Source organism: Thamnophis sirtalis, unplaced genomic scaffold (assembly GCF_051295495.1).
Source record: "Thamnophis sirtalis isolate CommonGarterSnake01/CBP01778 unplaced genomic scaffold, rThaSir2_p1.2 scaffold_6, whole genome shotgun sequence".
NCBI classification, from domain to species: domain Eukaryota; kingdom Metazoa; phylum Chordata; class Lepidosauria; order Squamata; family Natricidae; genus Thamnophis; species Thamnophis sirtalis.
In genome coordinates, this window is record NW_028261386.1 from 75905468 (window position 1) to 75922601 (window position 17134).

At 42.1% G+C, this 17134-nt stretch overlaps 1 protein-coding gene across 1 annotated transcript in view; it reads left to right on the top strand.

Moving 5' to 3' along the window:
* Positions 1-17134, top strand: part of PRKN (parkin RBR E3 ubiquitin protein ligase) — a 785743-nt gene that overhangs the window by 270980 nt on the left and 497629 nt on the right. The window lies entirely within an intron of this gene.

Consider the following 17134-nt stretch of genomic DNA (forward strand, 5'->3'; position numbering starts at 1 on the left):
GCCACTCGGTCTTGTCAGGGTTGAGTGCAAGCTTGTTCATTCCCATCCAGACCCTGACAGCTTCCAGGCACTGGCACATCACTTCCACGCTTCACTGAATTGGCACGAGGCGGACAGATACAACTGGGTATCGTCCGCATACTGATGGTATTTAATCCCGTGCTGGTGAATGATCTCACCCAGCCTCTTCATGTAGATATTAAATAGGAGGGGGGACAGGACCGAGCCCTGCAGCACCCCGAATTTAAGGGGCCTAGGGGTCAACCTCTGTCCTCCAACCAACACCGACTGCAACCTGCCAGAGAGGTAAGAGGAGAACCACCGCAAAACGGTGCCTCCCACTCCCACCTCTTCTAGCCGCCGCAGAAGGATACCCTGGTTGATGGTATCGAAGGCTGCTGAGAGGTCAAGGAGCACCAGGATAGAGGAACGTCCTCTATCCCTGGCTCGCCAGAGATCATCAGTCAGCGCGACCAAAGCGGTTTCGGTGCAGTAACCAGGCCTGAAACCAGACTGAAAGGGATCTAGACAATCCGCTTCATCCAAGGTCCGTCGGAGTTGGAAGGCCACCACCTTCTCAACAACCTTCCCTAAAAAAGGGAGGTTGGAGACTGGAGGATAGTTTTTAAGGACAGCTGGGTCCTGGGAAGTCTTCTTCAGAAGGGGTCTCATCACCGCTTCCTTCAAAGGTTGCGGGAAAGATCCCTCCTGAAGAGAGGTGTTCGCGATCCTCTGGAGCCAGCCGCGTGTCACCTCCCTGCTGGTCGAGACCAACCAGGAGGGACCCGGGTCCAGCAAACAGGTGGCGACACTCATCGCTCACATAGCCTTGTCCACTTCCTCAGGAGTGACAAGCTGGAACTCACTCCACAAAATTTGATCAAGGCCCTCCCTCGGCATCTCTACTGGCACTGTCCAAGTAGAGTCCAGGTCCATCCGAATCTGAGTGACTTTGTCCGACAGAAACTGGGTGAATTCCTCAGCTCTTCCCTGTAAGGGTTCCCCCGCATCCCTCCCTTTCAGGAGGGAGTGGGTTATCCTAAACAGGGCAGCCGGGCGAGATTCTGCGGACGCAATAAGAGCGGAAAAATGAGTACATTTTGCTGCCCTTATCACCATAAGTAAGTCCTAATAAAGGCTCTTAGTTGTGTTCAGTCGGATTCGGAGTTACTAGCCCTCCAGCATCGCTCTAGGTGTCTATTTAGTGTTAATAAATACAGAATACTGAATGGAGTTTTTCAGATATTTTTATAATGGTAAATCTGATTGTGAAAATGCCTATCTAATATTTTTCAGGGGAAATAATGTGAAAACCTTTTCTTAATTCCAGTTTATTTTAAACACTTTTGGGCACAGCTAATACCTTTATATTGCTTAAGGTCTGTGGAGATTCTCAGTCATCTAGGTCCTGGTTGTCCCAAAAGTGTTTTTTTTTTCCAAAAGGCAACTGGATTTTATTTTGGGTTTGGCTAGTGTAGAGAAAAGAAGGACTAGGGGGGACATGACAGCAGCATTCCAGTATTTGAAATGCTTCCACAAAGTGGAGGGGGTCAATTTATTTTCCAAAGCACCAGAGGGCAGGACAAGAAACAGTGGATTGAAACTAATCAAGGAGAGAAGCAAGCTGGAATTAAGGAGAAACTTCCTAACAGTGAGGACAATTAACCAGTGGAACAGCTGGCCTTCAGAAGTTGTGGGTGCTTCATCACTGGGAGTTTTAAAGAACAGACTGGACAGCCATTTGTCTTAAATAGTACAGGGTTACCTGCTTGAGCAGGGGGCTGGACTTGAAGACCTTCAAGGCCCCTTCCAGCTCTATTCTGATTGATATTCTGATTGATATTAGTTTTATTTTCCCTTGAAGATGTTTTAATTTCTCATCCAAAAAGCTTTTTCAGCTCTTCTCAGGTTTATATTTCTCAATATGTCTCACAAAATAAGTATTTAATGTTTCATTGTATTGGAGATTCTCTGATATTGCAATCTTATTTTGCTTTGCTGTACTATAAACTAACATTTTTAGGCTGAAGGTCTAATTGATATTCAAAGCTTGAATGTTCTCATGTTTTTCTTTAAATGATAGGTCTCATGATTTCTACCAGTTTGAAATCTGGTATATCATAGGGAAAGTGACTATTTGAAGATCATAATTTCAGGTTAGGCTGATCAGGTTCCCCACATGTAGTTTAAACACTACTAAGCATTCCCCCAAATACGTTTTCTAAGCAGATTTTGAAAAATCTCATGTAAAAAAATAATACAAAATGTCCTCATATTGTGTTTCCTCATTTTCTCCTTCTGCTTCTTTGGACAAATGCCAATGGATGTAATTCTTGTCAGATGGCTGGATTTTTTTAAAAAAGGGCCAGTGACATATAACAGTTTCTGGTATTGTGTACGAGATTGTGTATTGACAAATCCACTTTCTTTTGTTTCAAACTGTTCAAAAACATTGCTGTCTACAAAATCGTTTGGGTCAAATTCAAAATTTGTCAGCAAAGGCTGGGGGAGGAATGTAAGCAGTTGGAAGTAATTTGGATCAGCAATTGGATTTGAAAAAGACATTAATCATAAGTGTCAGAAATCAGCTGTTAATTTCGGGCTGGAGAAACATAATCACAAACACATTCAAAGGGTATTTTTCATAAGATGCCAATATTAAATCACATATACTTTTTTTCCAGAAATGTGTATGGTGTGTTTAGGATATACAACATGGCAAATGGCATCCTTGAATATGTCCAGTTACCAAAATGATATCAAACTCTCTATTCAGCCCCAGACCACTTACCACATCTCCTTATATAACCAGAGCGCCCCTGTTCCTCCTTCCTCATGTTTCCACACTCTCTCACATGTCCCCACATACATTGCCATCCATTCCATCTCTGAGGTGCGGTGTTGTTTTTCTTATTTGCAGTGGTTCTACCACATGCAGCCCAGGCTCAGGTCAACACAAGATTCAATTGTAGTAGGAGGGAAAGAGCATGGGCTCTGAGTCTGTGCAAGATTGGTAGCAAGAATGGCAGCAAGAATGGCAGAGAAAACTTGGAAACAACTCCTGACCAACTTCACTAACCCCTAAGTGCTGCTTAAACAATTTAAACCATAATCTTATATTATTTAATTAAATTTCTACGCCACCTGGCTTTCATTGATTTTGCCCTATCCTGAAAGATGGTTAAAGACCAGGGCGGTTCAGATGAGAAAATCACAGTGAATATTTCTAGCACATGTCTTTTGTTATTTCCATTTAAGTAGGGATGTATTTCGGCTAGCAGACTTTCTCATGAACTACCATTTAAAATACTAGTTATATCATGACACCAGACCATCTATCATAATGTGTTCCTGAATTTGCAAAGACTGTGCTTGTTTTTTATTCCTTTCTGCTTTTCTCTTCCTTTACACCTGTTTGATTAGTCTCATATGATCAGTCCTCCTACCTCTGTCACTAATTCGAGTATAAGCTACACTGGGGGAATGTTTTAGAACAGTGTATTTCAAACTTGGCAGTTTTACAATGTGTGACCTATAACTCCCAGAATTCCCCAGTCATATTCTCAGTATTAATATTCTAAGTAATATTATCTGCATCATACATTTAATTATATACCTAGATGGAAAATTAGCTTTTGAAAATAGCATTGTAACTCATTTGTGTTTTGTAAAAGCCCACTTACTCACTTAAATATACTTAACAGCTTCCTGAAACCTGTGCCTAAACATCTGAAGTCATTCTCTCTCAAGCAATTTGGATGTCCTATGCAGTGGTGGGATTCAAAAATTTTTACTACCAGTTCTGTGGACGTGGCTTGGCGTGCGTACCATGGCTTGGTGGGCGTACCATGGCTTGGTGGGCGTGGCAGGGGAAGGATACTGCAAAATCTCCATTCCCTCCCCACTCCAGGGGAAGGTTACTGCAAAGTCCCCATTCCCTCCCGATCAGCTGGGATGCGGGAGGCAGTGAATAGATGGGGGCAGGTCCAGTGAGAGGTGGTATTTACCGGTTCTCTGAACTACTCAAAAGTTCCGCTACCGGTTCTCCAGAGTTGGTCAGAGCCTACTGAATACCACCTCTGGTCCTATGGATGCCATCTAGAGTTATTGTGAGTACCTTGGCATGTGTGGGCAGTCTGAGCACAATCTTTATTTTTTTACTCAAGACAAGAAGCAGAAAAAATTTAAATTCCAACTCAACTTGGAGGCTCACGTCTTTTGTCACTGTAGAAAGTAAGGAAGGACTTTGATGGAAATATACAAGCTCTGTTGCCAAAGCAAAAATGTTTGAAACATATCTTAAATCAATAGCAGAGAAAATGTATGCGTAAGAGGCTCAGACAGACACCTTTCTAATTCACAGAAGCATATGAAGAAGGGAGTAGATATAGCACAATCAGACTTATAGGATCCAGCTATTATAGCCATTCTCAATAAAAGTAGTTTCAGCCTTCCTATGGAATTTATTTTCCAGTCTGATCTATCTAATTGGGCTGGTAATAATTTTGGGCCTTTTCTCTGAACCCACTTATACAAAAGGATAAAATTAGAAAGGACAATTCTATATATTATTCCTGGGGAATGAGCAATAAATGAATTAAGTAAGCTTTATGCTTCCCCATTAGCCAAATCAGAATAAAAATCATCAGTTTTTCTGATTAATTGATATTATCCAAGTACTAAGCCCTCCTCCACTGTACTTCAAAGGTGGTATAGAAATAAATTATAAATATATTATTTGATAAATAGGATAAATAAGTTATCTCATTTGAATTAATGCAGCTTTTTCTTTTTAATCTAGTCTGTCTCTTTTGCTGTCTGCCAGAATTAGATGTCATCACACAAATCCAAGCGTTCCCTTAGGACTATTAAGTAAATAATTTTTCTTTATATAAATACTAGTACAAATACAAAAAAAAATGTTTCCATTTCAATGTCCTATGGTTAATCCAATCATGAAAAAATATATATTAATATAATGATTTTTTTCATCCATCATTTGCTATGGGTACCTTGATTTACCAAATGATGTTAAACAATCAAATTTGATTAGTGCCTCCCAAGGAAGATAGTATTGTAAACCAAAGATTTCAAAACCAAAGATTTCAAAACCAAAGAGTTCAAAACAGCTATTTTAAATTGGATTTATTATTTCAGTTTCAATGCCATCCAATTCCATAGTGATCTACCTTTGTACTAATTCCACGGCGATCCCACCAGTCCCATGGCGGTCAGTAGTCTGCCATATTCAGAGTTTGCTTTGGCGATTCTGCAGTTGGTCTTAATGTCAATTTTCACTGTGTGGGAGAGGGTGCTGCCAAGTTATGTAAATTGGTTCACTGCTTGCACCTTTGTTCCTTCACTGTGATGGTGGGCTCTTGGTGTTGGGCTTTCAGAGTTGTGTGTGTGTGTGTGTACACACACCAGACTAGAAGATAGAATCAAAACAAATAAACCAAAGAGGCTCAACCACTATCTTAACCCCAGGCCTAAGAATTAGTGCTTTAGTAGTTTGCAAAATGTCAGAAGGGTGGGAGCAATCTCTGGGGGAAATCATTCCTCAGGAGGAAAACCATCACTGAGATGGCAATTTTCTCTGTCTGATGGAAGACTTGCTATTCCACAAGTTGACCAGTGGTCTGGGTGAAAGTTTTGAAGACCAGATGTAACTTGATTACAATTACAGCTGTCATGTGATTCATCTTTGGAACCACCATATTGAGGAAGAGTACTTAAACCATTTTAAACAGTGAAAACTGTTATCCAAAGTTTAATGAAGTTTAAGACTGGAAACATGGAGATTTAAGATGATGGTGGGTAACTTGAAAAGAGATGGAACATTAAGATTCTGACATAGTTAGCTGCAGCATATTCATTCCAACTCAATGGCTTCACGTTTTCATGATCTTGTGCTTTATAGCAACTATACAAAGTTGACATAACCAGAATTTGTTAAAATATTCATAACTGGGAGAAACATGGGAACAAGGTCAGCCAATGAATAGGCATAGCAACTGAGACATCCAATGGGAGCTTAAACAGATCTGAGTCTGTGCAGAGAATTGAAACAGAAACTTAAGCAAGAAGTCTGGACGTGGCTTAGCTGAGAATTGAAACTTAAGCAGTCTGCTGCTCTGTGAAGTAAACAAACAGTCTGTCTGGGCTTGTCTGCTGAAATATAACTCTCCTGCCTTGTGTTTATGTGGAAGAACCACCTGTTGGTATTGTACATTTATTCATCTATTCTTATGTATATAAAGAAATTAATGAATCCAGCTGAATCAGTTATCTGTGTGTGCTTCTGGATTTGAATTTATGCAACAAACTCTGACAGAATTAGCAGTAATTTTTCTATAAATGGAATGTGCATCAGGTTATAAAAAAAAAATCTACCCTTGTACCTCCTGTTGCCTTTTGTTCTATTTAATCTCACCAAGATATTTCAAAGGCCAATCCTTTATATGATTATGCATGAGACACATATGGTTCCATAATGTTAGCATGTATTTGCCAAGCGAATCCTGATTAACATCAGTAATTACATTTTCCTGAAGGAAGAGAAAACACATGGACAATAACTTTTGAAACGGCTCATTTCCTTGGGTGTACATGCATGCTCACACATTTAGCACCATGCCTTCTATCTCAAAGTTGGACCTTAATGTTTTAATCAACAGTTGCCATATCTGCACATTTTAACAGCATGCTATAAACCGTTAATGGAAAACTATGAAAGCCTAGAGTGCTTGATTGAACAGGGAAGACAAGGTTGTAAGGTTGATACTGCTGCAATTTGAGTGATTGCCAGCGCTGTGCCTTAATTACGATTTTTTTTGTATTAATACTACTTCAGAATTGATGTTGTGTTTGAGGCAGATTTATTTTCACCTCTTTTAGCCCCTGAAAACAAAGGGAGATAATCTTAATCAAGGCTGTTTGTGAGAAATTAGTCCTGACAATTCGAGGGGAACAGGGACTGCTATTGTTAGATTAGGAGTTGTGTTGCTAGTGAGGCACAATATGTTCATATTCTTTTAATTTATTCTGATTGCCTCTTGTTCTCATGGCTGGTGATATTGCTCTCTACAGAAACCCAATAATGTGTCTACAGAAGTTTAAGATTGCTATCAGCCAATCTGCATAAAGCAACAGACAGGTTGATGCAAATGGACATTTACTTCATTCTGGAAGATCTGGGGGCACCTCCTGTGGCGTGTTGAGCAAATTTGTTTCAGGAAAGACAACTGGTAAATTAGTCTGCATCTTTGCATGGGCCTGCTTGTTAGCAGGCACCTTTTCTAGCACTATGCTAGGCATACTTTATCTCCCCCCTCTTATGTTAAGTTTAATGCTTGTGATGGCTTTGTGATGGTATTCATGAAAGAGATTAATAGTACTAAGGCTTGGCAGTGGTTAGAATGCAGTTTTTCAGGTTAACTCTGCCCATTGCCAGACGTTCGAACCTAACAAGTTCAAAGTTGACTCAGCCTTCCATCCTTCCCAGGTTGGTAAAATGAGAACCCAGATTGTTGGGAGCTATATGCTGATTCTTTAAACTGGATAGAGAGTGCTGTAAAGGATTATAGAACAGTATATAGGTGCTACTGCTATTGCTAGACAGAGTGGGGGGGGAGTTTGTGCTAGTTTTTATGAGGCATAGTAAGTAGAAAGTATTACTCAATTCCTGCTGATTCTAGCAGCACACGTATGGATTTCTGGTTTACAGGCTGCTTTCCTACCCTAATTTTGCAGCCACTATTAGTATCTAGTGTTGACATTACAACAGGAGAACTGCTGTCGCAAATAATAAATTCATCAACTTAAATGTGCATCATCACATTTACTATTTAATTGTGTTTAATCTGAAGTCCACCTCTCTGTGTTAGAACTGCAATCTAACTTAAGAGAACTGATTTTTTTTATCTTTAGTTACACAGTGGAGATTACAGTCCTCACCACCAGCATCACCAAAAATGGAACAAAACCAGGAAGATTAGTCATGTCAACAATTAAAAACACAAATGATGTGATGTATTTAAATAATTTCATTTTAGTCACTTTAATCATTTAACAACTGGGGTGCACCCAAAGTTTTGGTAAACTACTTGTGGTCTTGAAAGAGTATTTACACAACTCTGGATACCTTTTGCATGATAATTGCAATTAGTATTTTTGCAATCAGTTTATGGTTCTCAAAAGTAAAAGGGATGTGTGTAAATGTTTCTTTAAAAGATAGAGTTTTCTTCACATTTTGCTCAGTTTCTGACAACAGGATGGAAATGGTTTTTGTTCTTTCCTTCTCACAAGATATTTTCTCCAACTTTTCAGCCTATAACCAGTTTTTTTTCCAGTTGGTCTCCCATCCCAGACCAATTAGGTTTAACCCTTCTTAGCTTTCAGATCAAAAAAGTCTATTTGACAAGTGGTTTTAAATTTCTTCAAATAACTTTGAAAGAGTCTTGGTGGGGCAATGGTTTGAATGCAGTACTGCAGGGCTAACTCACTGCTCACTTCAGGAGTTTGATTCTGAACGGCTCAAGATTGACTCAGTCTTCCATCCTTCAAAAGTCAGTAAAATGAGGACCCAGATTGTTGGGGCAATATGCTGACTTTTAGAGTGGGCTGTAAACTGTGTTGGGATTCAGCCAGTTCATACCAGTTCAGGCAAACTGGTTGTTAAATTACCCACTACCTTGCTATCAAAGTGGATCCTGGGCGCTGCACTACAATGGAGAAATGGGCAATGGAGTGGCCAGCGTGAGGGAAGGAGAAGGCTGCTTTCCCTCCTCCTTCCCGTGTGCCAGCCATTCCATTGCCTGTTTCTCCATTGCAGCACAGCACCCAGGATCCACTTTGATGGGAGGAATTTAACAGCCAGTTTTCCCAGGGTCAGGTTGGCCATTGCGGGAGGCTCAACCCGCATGTGTGGCAGAGCTGGAGGACGGAGATGGGCCATACCTCCCACAACAGCCAACCTGACCCTGGGCAAACCAGTTGTTAAAGTATTTGAATCCTACCACTGACTATGAAGCAGTATATAAGTCTAAGTGCTATTGTTATATAACAGAAATGATTAAGGTAAAGGCAGTTTTATGGCTCTTGAGTAAAATATACAGCTCCTTCTTTCAACCTCTGGCAATCGTAAATGTTGTTTATGTTCTGAGCTGCAGGTAAATTAATTACAGTAACTCTGAACTGGCTTATGGGAGCTTACCATTCAAATATTTAATGCCATCATGTTTTAAATTAGTCCAGTAAATTGAAAAATCTGTAACTTGTCAACTTTTCTCTTTCATTCTGTATTTAATGTTGAAAGATTGCCTTTTCATTAAGGAAGTAAATTAACATTTGGGTAGCTTGACAACTTTCAATCTACACAAGTGTGATTCCTGCATATTTCTGCTGTGCTAAATTAAATAGGGCCAACTTTCAGTATTTTTGGATGACTTTGAACAAGTAAGGTCTTTAAAGCAGTGCTACTCAACTTCAGCAACTTTAGATTTCAATTCCCAAAATTCCCCAAGCCAGCAAGAAAATGAGCTCAGTTATTGGTCAGGATGACTTGTACAAGTTAACCAAAATTTCCTGCCAAATTCTTTCCTATTCTCTCCTTCTAAAATTCCTTTTAAAGCTTCTCTTTCCACACTCTCCAGGGTTATATCTAGTTGACTAGATATGTTCATTCATATTTTAATCTCTTCTATTATAGGTTACTTTCATACTGTTATTAAAGAAGTCAGTTTCTTCTTTTGTTTAAAGCTTCACTTCAGCCTAGGAGTGATTTCTCTACAATCAATAAGTGCTAATTAATCTATGATCAAAAGAGCAGACTAGTTTGGCACTTTGGGCAGTCTGTTATCAATAGGAGGAACAAAGCCAGACTGCTAACAGAATCATGAAGAAGAAAAATACCAAACAGCACCAACAAATATTGTTCTCTTTGTTGTCTTAAATATTAGAAGAATCATTTCTTTCTCATATGAAATTTCTTATTTCAAGAAGTTATCTTCTCTAACAATTTTGGAATATGGGGGAATGCAGCTCCTCAAAATCTAAACAGTATGCTGTATAAAGATCTGTGAATATTTTCCTCCTTTCCCCTTCAGTAATCGGGATTTTTTTTAAGGGCCAAATGAGTATCTTAATTGATGTAGAAACTATGCATTTCACTAACTAAAAATATCAACTCTTATCAGGCCCATTTTTGACTATGTCCTGCTCACTTCTGGAGTGTAATGTACGCTAACAATGCCTGCTTCATAATAAGTGACTGATATTGTAATACAAAAGCAATGATTTATTAACAGCTTCATTAGGCATTCTTCATTAGGCATTTCTTATTCGCAGCCATCTTTTTTGCTTTCTTTATCTGCTTCTGAACTTTGCCCATGTTCCTGTCCTCCAGTTTGTGTCATAAATCCAATAGTTTCATTCATCTCAACCCAGCTACTGTAAACTGAGATCCGGCTCCGCCGACGCTCTGCATGGAATGTCAACACAGAGAGTTGACATCGGGCTCCCCTTACTTTTCAAAGGCAATCTGTGCAAGCAAAAACAATTTGAATACCAGTATAGGATTCAAGGCTACGTCCTCCCTCCAGGCTTGTTTGGATTTTTTTCATGGAATCTCTTTATAAGGCAATCAGCCTGGATATTTTTACTCTTTACTCAAGATGCCTCTGACAAGGGATAGCCCTTCCACTTAATTAAGTACTGGAATTGCCTCCTGTGCCACCTCGAATCAAGGATGATTTGCACCTCATAATGGGTTTGGCCCCCTATGACCACAGGGCCTGGCGGTTCCCAGAGCAGTGGTCTCAGAGTGGATCCAACCATGAGTTTTAAGAGGCTACTATGGAATACTGGGTGTATTTTTCCTAGCAGTTGGGCAGTTTCAGTTGCACTGAGATTGGGTTGATGATCTTTACCATGGGGAATGGTCCCATAAACTTTGGTTCCAGTTTCTTGCTAGGGAGTCTTAACCTCAAATATTTTGTGTAGAGGTAAACCTTCTCTCATATCAGGAATGGTCATTGTGGAGCTCGGTGTTTATCTGCTTCTTATGGGTTTGTGCTGCTTTAGCTAGTGCTTTTTTGACATTCTCCCAGGTTGCTTTTAGCATTGACATCCAGTCAGTCAAGCTGACTGAGGAAGGGGGATCCCTTGGATACTCAGGCATTGGGACAAAGTCCATGCCACTCACTACTTTGAACAGTGTTAGCCCTGTGCTGCTGTAAACAGCATTATTGTTTGCAACCTCAGCGAAAGACAGAAGGTTTGCCCAATTGGACTGTTGATAGTTCACATAGCACCTCAGGTACTGCTCTACCATAGCATTCAGTCTCTCTGCCCCCCCCCATTGGTGATCAGGTGAAAAGCCGAGCTAAGGCCCTGGGATGCCCCAATGGACCCTAGAGCTCCCTCCAGAACTTAGCCGTGAACTGGACCACTCTGTATGAGATAATTCTTCGGGGTAGTCCATGTAGATGGCAGATGTTCTTCTGGAACAGTTTGGCCAGCTTATGAGCTGAGGGTAGTCTGCTGCAGGGTATGAAGTGCTCTTGTTTGGAGAACAGGTCTATTACAGTCCAAATCACCGTGATTCCCCCACTTTTTGGCAACTCTACTGCAAAGTCCATTGCGATCTCCTCCCACGGTCTTGTTGGCTCTGCTAATGACTGCAGCAATCCAGGGGTTTTCCTAGTCACCTCTTCATTGTGGCACAGATGGTGCAACTTTTCACGTACCTGTCCACATCTTTCTTTATTTTGGGCCACCAGAATTGCCTCCAGGCTAAGTGTAACATCTTTAGGAATCCAAAGTGCCCTCTGGTTTGGCGTTATGGCTCCTCTGGAGAATTAGGGTGTGTAGGGATTCCAGGACATAAAATTTTGTCCCCTTCCATGCAAGGTCATCTCTTTTTGTCAAGAGGTGTTGGTTGTTTTGGAACAATTTCAGTTGAGTCTCGTGATTAGGTCACCTGCTGGTTGGTCATGCCGGACACAGCATTGTCATCTGGTGGTCACTTGGGCAGCTATTTGGGTAGAGGGAATGATGATGTCCACCTTCTGCCCCCATTCGCATTTGTACTGGGTCTTGCAGGAGAGGGTGTCAGCTAGAAAGTTCTTCTGCCCTGGAATGTGCTTTAGTACGAAGTTGAAGCAGTTGAAATATTGAGCCCATCGGACTTGTTTGGGTGATAGTTTCCATGGGATCCTGAGAGCCTCCAGTCAGTCCAGACTTTGAACGGTTTCTGGGCCCCTTCCAACAGGTGTTTCCAGTTTAGCAGTGCCCATCTCACTGTGAAAGCCTGATTTTCCCATGCGGCCCATTGTCTCTCTGTGTCTGTGAGCTTGCAGGAGGTGTAGGTGTAGGGTTGTAAGTTTCCTTGGTTGTTTCTTCGGAGTAGCACCACTCCTACTGCCATGTCACTGTCATCTGCTTGGATCACGAAGGGTTGCTCAGGGTCAGGATGCTTCAGCACTAGTTTCTTTGCAAACATTTCTTTTAGTGTCTCCAATGCCTTTTGGCAGGTTAGGTCCCACTGCAGAGGTTATCCCAGGGGAGGTTTTGTTCCTGGGCTCCCTGTCTTCAGGAGGTCTGTCAGGGGTTTGGCGATCTTCGCAAAGGAGGGGGTGAGTTGCCTATAGATGTTTGCGAACCCTAGGAAGCTTTGTAACTGTCTGTGGTTGCAAGGGGGTTGCCAGCTTAGGACGGCTTGCACTTTGGTTGGGTCGATCTCTATTCCCTCATTTGACACTCGGTAGCCTAGGTAGTCTAGTTGCTCATGGTGGAATTCACATTTTGATACCTTGACGTACAGGTTGGCTGCCAGAAGTTTTTCCAGTACTTGGACCAAGGGTATGTGGTCAGTCATGGTCTCAGTGTAAGTGATGTCATTCAGGTAGACGAAGACCCCCTTGTAGAGGTGTTCATGCAGCACCTCGTTTATTAACTGCATGAACACTGCTGGGGCTCCCTGTAGTCCGAAAGACATCACTTTGAATTGGAAGCTCCCTAGGGGGCAGTTGAATGCTGTTTTCCACTCATCTCTTTCCCTGATCTGTATTCGGTAGTATGCTTCTCTGAGATCTAATTTGGTGAAGACTTTTCCTTTGTCCAAGTGAGATAGCATATCTTTCATGAGGTGGGGGAGCTATAGGTTGTGTACTCACACAGCATTTATCCTTTGAAAGTCCACACTCAGTCTCATAGTTCCATCTTTTTTCTCTTTGAAGGGGACTGGGGCTGCAACCTGTGGCTTGGCTGGCTCGATGAACCCTAGTGCTGGGTTTATGTCTATGTATTTGCACATTTCTTGCATTTTCTGGGGTGTAATGGCATACAGCTTGGGTTTGGGTAGTTTTGCCCCAGTGATTATTTTGATAGCACAATCTGCCTCATGGTGTGGGGACAGAATGTTGCATTCCGTCTCGCTGAATACTTCTGTAAGGTCCTGATATTCCCCGGGATCTGTTCAATCTCTGGGATTTTGTTGGATGTGGCTCCCAGATGTTCTGGTGTGCTCCTTTGGGAGGTTCCCTGTTTGGGTGGTGTTTCTGCATGCTGGTGGAAAAGGGGTTGGGGCCCCTTTTCCTCTCCTAAGCCTGCGGGTACCTCCTTGCCACCAGATGATTGGTCCCCACTTGTCTAGCCAGGAGAGTCCCAGTATGACTGCATCTGTCATTTGGGGGGCTATTATGAATCAAATTACTTCCCAGTGATCCACTAGCTCACTGGTTCGGTCAGGTAGGTGGCATAGGCTCCCCCCATTAGGGACCCATTGACCTGTTCAAACCAGATTGCGTAGGCCAGTCTTTTTGCTCTGATCCCAGGTTCAGGACTGTGGTTAGGTTGATCAAGCACCTTGTGCAGCTTGAGTCCATTAGGGCTTGAAAATTTTCCTGGCTTCCTGTCTTTGGGGCTGGGAGGCGTATTGGAAAAAGGAAAAGGTGAATTGGTCCTCTCACTATTGGGTCATTTTCGCTCTCGTCATCACTGTCGTAGGATTCTGGTGACTGGTCATTGTTGCCTTGGGTTCCCCACCTCATCTGGTTGGGGAGGGACCTCTGCAGACTGGAAGGCCTTCCGGGATGTGTGGGTAGCCCGTTTGTGGCCGTGTTCCCATCATGCCCTCAGTAGTTTTGGCCTCAGCATTGCGGTTGGGGTCATGCACACAGATGCCCCATCCCCTCGCATCTGTAGCATTTCAGCGGACTTCGAGGGAGGGCTTGTCTCAGGGCCTGCTGTGGTGCTATGGTTCCCCATTGGATGGGTGGTTTCAGGTCAGGTTGATCTCTCTCTTTTGTGTCCATTTGCTTTCTCATGTTGTTGGCATGCAGACCGCTGTCGACCTTTATTGCTATTTGGAACCACTCAGAGTGTTGGTTTGGGATGTTGCAGTAGGCAGTTATTTGGGCAATGTGCTGGTCCAGACTTGTTCTGAAAAAATGCACTCTGGTAAAAGGGGTAGCCTTCCAATTTGTGGATTGCTCTTTGATGCGGTGCTTTAGGTCTCTGAGCTCATCTTCCGCATACAGGTCCTCCACCTTCTCAAATCTGGCCTCTAGCAGTCGTAGGAAGTCATATTCACCTTGCAGTTGGGGGGGGCTCTCCTCTTGTGGAGGGCTGCTAGCCATTCCCTTACTTATCCCTTTAGTTCCTCTGCAATAATATTCACTATGGCTCTGAGGGATGAGTAGAGGTGTCCATAGCATTCCAAGTAGACCTCAGCTGAGTCAAGGAATAGGGCTAACTGGTATGAGTTCCCATCAAACTTTCCTCTGAACCAGGGCGTTCAATCAGCAGTGCCCTTCCCTCCTCATGTCGGCCTCTGTATGCTTGCATTTGATATGTTGAAGATACTCCTCAGTTCTAGTTCGGAGGGGCACTGGCTTCATCTTCCTTCTAATGGGTGGAGAAGTGGGGCTGCGTTCCCATGCACTTCTTGTCACCTCTTGTCACCTTTCTTCACGGAGGGTGACCCACTCAAATTCCTCCCTCTGTTGCTCTATGGAACTTCCCAGGGGCTCCATTTGGGGCTTTGGGGGCCTGACTTGATTCCAGTCCAGCATCCCCTCCACTCTTCCCAGCTCACTTAGGGCCTTTCCCTTTTTCTTGGCATGGGGTGGGATGGGGGGCTCAGCTTTAGCTGTTTTTAGGGGTTATTACTTATCTCCTCTTGCTTCGCTCATCTTGGCTTTGATGCCAGATGGCTGCTCTCCAGCTCTGTTCAGATAGCCGTTCTTTTGCCATGGTCTTCTGAGTTCCCCCTCGGCACCCCCGATATTTAAAAGCAAAAAGATGGCTGTCTGTAAAGTACCCTAACGATGCCTGCTTCATAATAAGAGACCCAATATTGTAATACAAAAAGCAGTCATTTATTAACAGCTTCATTAGGCATTCTTCATTAGGCATTTCTTATTTGCAGCCATCTTTTTTGCTTTCTTTAGCTTCCTCTGAACTTTGCCCGTGTTCCTGTCCTCCCTTCAGTCTGTGTCATAAATCACATTATCCAATAGTTTCATTCATCTCAACCCAGCTACTGTAATCTGAGATCCGGCTCCGCCGACACTCTGCATGGAATGTCAACACAGAGAATTGACATGGAGTGTAAGAGAAATGAAAGTAACAGAAATTATTTGTTCCTGTCTTGGGGTATTCCCCTCTTATCAGTGGTGAGATTCAGCCAATTCACACCTATTCAGGAGAACCAGTTGTTAATTTTCTAAGCAGTTCGTAGAACCGGTTGGTGGAAGAAATGTCCTTTTGGGTTTTTTTCCCACTTTACAGGGCTAATCCTGTAAGGAAGGCAGGAAGGAAACATTCTGATGTTGTTTCTAGCCTAATCTTTATTGCCCCTGCTTACAGAAACTGCCTCTCCGGTTAACCCTTATTACATTGTAACAGCTAAGGAGAAGCAGCCCGCGACCTGACTGACATTGAGTTGGTCATACCCATACATTCACATGACCATTGAACTATGCCTACCCAGATGGTCATTAAGGCAGAGAACCAGTTGTTAAATTATTTGAATCCCACCACTCCTCTTATGTTGTTCCTGATAGGTTGAAAATGTTAGGCAGTTCTGCCTGCAGCTCTTTACAAAGATGCCCCCCAAAGATGCTTAATGCTCCTTCACACATTTTATCTACTGGAGCAGGGGTGTGAGCTTTTGCCTATGAACAGTTCCTATATGGATAGCTTGATGTTTGAGTTATCTAATCCCACATTTTTGCAAGCCGCTTGGGGTTTGATGGTAAATAATTTTTAGTTACAGACACAAATGTAAGTTTGAGTCACAGCCATAGAATGGGCACTTTTACTGGAAAGGGGTGAAGTGACACACCTCAGTTTTATAATAAAGAGGCACAACTGTTTGCTTTTATCATTTAAATACTTTCCCACAGGAGTCCCATGTGTTTTTAAGATAATGGAAAGAATTCCTTGTGGATTTAGCAGCAAAGTTTATGGCGTACCTTTCACTGGCAGTCTGAATAGCTGCTGCTATTCCCTGCCTCTCCCATCCCCAGCTCTGTGTTTATTATTGCAAGCCTATAATAAGACAATAGGGAGAGAAATCAGGTTAGCTTCCTCTTTATTATATGTTTGGCAGCTGGTGTAGACTATATTGTTCCATTACCTTTTTAATGTTCTTAAATGATGTTTTCAGATTTTATTGTGATGAATATTCTGGCTTCTCTTGTTAACCTATTCTTGTGATTGTGTTTGTTTGATTTCGGTGGTATTGTGTATTTTATGTTACTGCTGCTTTTATCTGATTTCTGTATATTGCTTCAATCACGCAATGGAGACAGAAGCAATTTAATATATATGTCTAATAATAATATCCACTCTTGCCAGATGGAGAGGGTTTAACTCTTCTAGTGGACTAGAAGCAATGGTGGAAGCAGGAAGGATAAAGGGGGCAGATATAGAATTGCTGCATTAGGGAACATACACCAATACCTAAATGCTTATTCTTCCTCAAAAATAATCCAATATATCTGATTTTAATTTGTTGCTATCCAGAATATTAAAAATGTCATTCCGATATTCTATTATGTAGATTTTCATTTGTTTCTTATTATTATTACATACACAAACACACATACAGATATGTGCACAATGAAAT